The 6,000-nt window shown below is 35.6% G+C and overlaps 1 pseudogene; it reads left to right on the top strand.

Annotated features, from left to right (window-relative positions):
- The first annotated feature begins 2,332 nt into the window (after positions 1-2,332).
- Positions 2,333-5,232, top strand: LOC122042884 (annotated as a pseudogene).
- Positions 5,233-6,000: the final 768 nt, after the last annotated feature.

Here is a 6,000-nt window from a genome sequence, read left to right as displayed (position 1 = left end):
AAGTTTCTATGCGTTCGTATCGTTGCCCTGATCGTAAATATGTCACAAAACATATTTTTTAAATAATATTTTAAGTGATTCAAATTTTTAATACCAAATTAGGTCAAATTAGAATTAAAAAATTCCAAAAATAAAAATATTTGGTAAAAATTATTTTTATGGATATATTTACGATCAGGACAATGATACGAACGCATAGAAATTTATTTCATCAAATTTCGATGTCTCTAAATCATATAAGACGTCCCATTTTTTTTTTTAAAGATATTTAAATTTTTGGGACGAATCTGGATTCGTCCCAATTTTGGGATCGAAGATTCGTCCCAAAAACTAAAATAATTTTAAAAAATTAAATCAAAGACCGAAAGATATTGACCTAGAGACATCAGAATTTGATGAAACAAGTTTCTATGCGTTATATCGTTGCTCTGATCGTAAATATGTCACAAAACATATTTTTTAAATAATATTTTAAGTGATTCAAATTTTTAATACCAAATTAGGTCAAATTGGAATTAAAAAATTCCAAAAATAAAAATATTTGGTAAAAAATATTTTTATGGATATATTTACGATCAGGACAATGATACGAACACATAGAAATTTGTTTCATCAAATTCTGATGTCTCTAGGTAGATATTTTTTAATACATATATAGGTTGCTATTAGCTAAAAAGGTCTTGTGCAGTGAACGGTTGTAAATTAGTGTCTGAAAGCTTATATCTTGACCTAGAGATATCGGAATTTGATGAAACAAGTTTCTATGCGTTCGTATCGTTGCCCTGATCGTAAATATGTCACAAAACATATTTTTTAACTAATATTTTAAGTGATTCAAATTTTTAATACCAAATTAGGTCAAATTGGAATTAAAAAATTCCAAAAATAAAAATATTTGGTAAAATATATTTTTATGGATATATTTACGATAAGGACAATGATACGAACGCATAGAAATTTATTTCATCAAATTTCAATGTCTCTAGGTCTGTATATAAGGCGTCCCATTTTGTTTTTTTTTTAAAGATATTTAAATTTTTGGGACGAATCTCTGGATTCGTCCCAAATTTTGGGACGTATCCAGGATTCGTCCCAAAACTTAAAATAATTTTTAAAAAATTAAATCAAAGACCGAAAGCTTATATCTTGACTTAGAGACATCGGAATTTGATGAAACAAATTTCTATGCATTCGTATCATTGTCCTGATCGTAAATATATCCATAAAAATATTTTTTACCAAATATATTTATTTTTGGAATTTTTTAATTCCAATTTGACCTAATTTGGTATTAAAAATTTGAATCACTTAAAATATTATTTAAAAAATATGGATGGTGACATATTTATGATCAAGTTAATGATACGAATGCATAGAAACTTGTTTCATCAAATTTCGATGTCTCTAGGTCAAGATATAAGCCTTCGATATTTGATTGTCTTTTTTTTAAAATAATACCATTTTTGGAACAAATCCTGGATTCGTCCCAGATTTTGGGACGAATTCTGAATTCGTCCCAGATTTTGGGACGAATGCAGTATTTGTCCCAAAATATGGGACGAATTCTGAATTCGTTCCAGATTTGACGACGAATTTAGCAACGAAATTTTTTCTTGTTGCAAATTTGAAACAAATTTTTTTTGTTGCAATTTTCGTTGGTTATTTGGGTCGAAATTTGTTTTCGACCCTAAATTTGTCGCAATTTTGGGACGAATAATTTTCGTTCCAAATATTTGTCCCCAAATTTATGTTTTTTTGTAGTGATTAATAGGAAATGGATTCTAAATGACCATTCTACCAAACTTGTAAATTATAATGGAGACCACCAAAACATCCTGATTAATGCATGCACCATTTTTTTTCCCTTAATATTAATGTGAACAATAATTAAGGTAGCGTATGGCCTCCATTTAGACATAATGAACCTTTTTATTCTTCCCCATATTTAATGTATTTACTACCAGACATCTCTTTAATTAATTAGTTTTTAATTAGGCCATATTAATAGGAAATTAATTAGTTGTTATGTCAAATATAAAGATGTAAGTTGACATGCAAAAAAAAAAACACACTAAAAATTAAGAAAAATAGTTTATATTATTTTGAAATAACAAAGTATTGCATTTAATTATTTAATTTAGTGATAAATTAATCTTGAATATATAGTATCACACCAAAAAAAAAAAAAACACACACACACACCTCGTACTTAAAATCCTGACAATGAAAGGAATTTAATTGCGATGCCGTGCATAATGGGGAGTCTAGTCTTAATTAATTTAGCCCAAATATTCTCTATAAATATTGACTACATTAACTCTGTTATGTTATTCTGCAAGCTCCGGTCAATCGATTAAGCTCGATCCACTTTCGCACTGCAGCTTGATCAACATGGACAAGGAGGCGGCATGCGCTCACGCGTTGCAGATTTGTACCAGCACCATCTTCCCCTTCACCATCAAGACCGCCATCGAGCTTCGCCTCCTCGACGTCATCGCCGAAGCCGAGTCCCCCGCCGCCGCCTTGTACCCTGCACAAATCGTCGCCCAGCTGCCCGCCGCCGCCGATACAACCTGGAGGCTGCAGATATGGTCGATCGCTTGCTCCGCCTGCTCGCCTCCTACGGCGTCGTCACCTGCACCACTGAAGCGACCGGCTCGAGGAAGTATAGCGCCGCGCCCGTCACCAAGTACTTGGTCAAGAATGGGGACGACGGCGCGTCTTCGATGGTTAACTTGGCTCTGCTCAGCCAGGACAGGGTTGGGGTGGCTATATGGTAATAATTAATATCAAAGTATATATATAGTTATAATTTACACAGTTGGATCATAGTTAGGGTATTAAAAATGAATTCAATCCAACCATTCGACCAGAGTCGATATGAAAAAAATCAGATTCGGATTTAAAGTTTTCAAATTTGGGATGAGTTCAAATTGAAAGGTTGGGATTTTGGGTTGTATTAAGGTCAAGTTCTGATTTACGGATTTTGTGTTCAGGTTTAGGAATTTTAGATTTGAATTCGAGTTTTGGGATTTTTATAAAATAAAATTTTCCGAATCTGATTAGATTCATCCGAATTAAAACTCTTAATTATAATAACAACAACAACCAAGTCTTATCTTACTAGATCGAGTTGGCTATATGAATTATTTTACGTCATTGAACTATATCTCATATTATATCATTATCTATACTTAAATAAATTTTATTTTATTATTGTTGATAAAGTTTTATTTGGTCTTCCTCATTCAATGTACATATTTGTTATAGTTTCACATTGTCTAACTAGAACATTTATCAATCGTCTAAGTATATGTATGTATCATCTTAAATATGTCTTGGAGTTTTTCCTCAATAGATGTAATTTTGACTTTCTTTTTAATGCACTCATTTCTTATTCTGTTCATTCTCATATGTCGATAGATCCACTGTAACATTCTCATCTCTGCTACTCTCATCTTTTGCACATGTGCTAAGTCATAGTTAAACATGTAGCATCACATAACATAGAAGGTCTAATCATCATTTTATAGGATTTTCCTTTAAGTTTAGAGGTATTTTACGATTACATAAAACATCTGACACTCTCTCCCATTTTAACCATCCTGTTTGTATTCTATATAGGACATCTTTCTCAATCCCACCATCAGTTTGGAAAAATGATCCTAAATACTTAAAACCCTCAGTTTCAGACAACTCATCATCTCCTATCTTAACAATTGTCTTATTATGTCTAATATTGTTAAACTAAAATTTTATATATTTTGTCTTTACTCTACTAAGCCTAAAATCTTTCGTTTCTAATGTTTCTCGTCAATATTCTAATTTAACATTTACTCCTTCACGTATCTCATCTACTCAAACAATATCATCTACAAATAATATATACATGGTATTGTATCTTGAATCTGTCTAGTGAATTTGTGTATAATTGTGAAAAAAAGATATGAGCTTAGAATTAATCTTTAATATAATTATATTTTAATTGAAAATACTTCAATTAATCTGTATGAAATTTTAATATCAACGTTATATTCTCGTACATATTCTTAATTTAATATAATATAAGATAATATCCTTTTTTTATAATTCTTTATATAATTTTTCTAGTGATTTTTATCATAATTGTTTTTTAAGCCAATAAATACATATGTACAACGGTTGGTGGCTTACCGCAGCTTCCATCATAAGATCATAGTAAAATGATATTAAATATATCAGGGATCAAATGAAGGATTCAGTGCTGCACGGTGGCTTACCGGTGCAGAACGCGTTCGGAATGTTAATGTTCGACTACTTGGGCTCCGATGCTCGATTGAACAAGGCGTTCAATGACGCCATGTGCGGCTATTCCGTCGTCTTCATGGAGCAATTGCTCCAGGTCTACCACGGCTTCGACGATGTCAATGTGCTCGTCGACGTCGGGGGAAACGCCGGCGCTACCCTCTGCATGATCACCTCCGAGCATCCTCATATTAGGGGCATCAACTTCGACGTCCCCCATGTCATCTCTCAAGCACCACCAATCCCAGGTCAGGCTTAATGTAGTTATTAGAAAAAACCCAAATCAGTTTAAAACTAATTAATTAAGCCCATATATTTTCCTTTGTTTAAATTTCGCGGCAGGAGTGCAACATGTGAGCGGAGATATGTTTGAAGTTGTTCCGAGTGGGGATGCCATCTTTATGAAGGTCTTGAATTATATTATGATATTTTATTTATTTATTTTTCACGAGAGATCTAGAACAAGTTTATTGAGAGCATGTTAATTAATTTGCATGTAGTGGATACTTCACGATTGGAGCGACGAGAACTGCGTGAAGATCCTGAAGAATTGTCGGGAGGCATTGGCACAGAACGGGAAGGTGATCGTGGCTGAGTGCCTGCTTCCGGAGCTACCAACACAGACTGTAGAGGCTCAAGCGGTGTTCCAAATGGACTTGGCCATGATGGCGTGCTGCCTCGGTGGAAAGGAGCGATCAGAGAAAGAGTTCAAGGCCCTGGCAATGGAGGCTGGATTCAGAGGATTCGAGGTACCTCGCAGAATTGCTGGCGGCTGGGCGGACATGGAATTCACCAAGTAAACATTACAATAACCAAATGCATCTGAGATCATCCCATCAATAAGGCATATGGAGAGTAAAAAGCCCATGCTAACCCAGGACTGTCGATACTGCTGGGCCATATATACTGGGCCATATATACGTACAAATACATGACACCTATACTTTAAATAAAATGTGTAATAGAGATCTCTTTGGAAAGTAACAGTCTTAGATTTATCTCTATAATTAACTCTGCAGTGCATGATTTAAATCATACCAACTTAAATAATTTAACTAACATGTCAACACATATATCTATACATATATGAAAACATATCTAATGATCCGGCGGTTAGAACAGTGGACCCCCATTCTGAGAGGTCCATGCCACGCTGAAGTCAAAAGGCCAGGTGGCCGACCGGATAGGGATCCCGACCAGTGAATAGCTGATGGCAATAGGCGCCCCAACTAAAGTTGGGGTTTCGACGCTCAATGGAACAGTAGTAAAGAGCCGAGCGGAAGGCCTAAGAGAAGGTGAGGTACTGCTAACAGTTCTTACATAGCACCCTACCGAAATTCTCCCCAGCATATCGCTGCAAACGGCAGTCCGGACATGAAGAGAGTGCCGTCCGGACTGCGCAGGAGATGGGGTCCGTCCGGCCGGAGCGTGAACTCCCCGTCCAACCGGACGGACAGACGTCCCGACCTATGGTGGGTAAAAAAGGACGAACATCTTCTGACAGCTGTCAAGTCCTAGGGCTAGACCATACTCCTAGTCTGACGGCTAGGTGTTCTCTTGTCCCATCGAAGACATGCTTGGACTGTAGCAGTATGGTGTCAGGTAAGCTCTCTGATAGGTACATACCGAGGTATGGGCTGCGGACACGTATGCGCCTCGGTGGACGTGCATAAGCTCTTTCACCGCTCTATATAAAGAGCCTCATATTTCGCCAGA

Source organism: Zingiber officinale, chromosome 1B (genome assembly GCF_018446385.1).
Source record: "Zingiber officinale cultivar Zhangliang chromosome 1B, Zo_v1.1, whole genome shotgun sequence".
In the NCBI taxonomy this organism is placed as follows: domain Eukaryota; kingdom Viridiplantae; phylum Streptophyta; class Magnoliopsida; order Zingiberales; family Zingiberaceae; genus Zingiber; species Zingiber officinale.
This window is presented reverse-complemented; position numbering and strand designations above follow the sequence as displayed.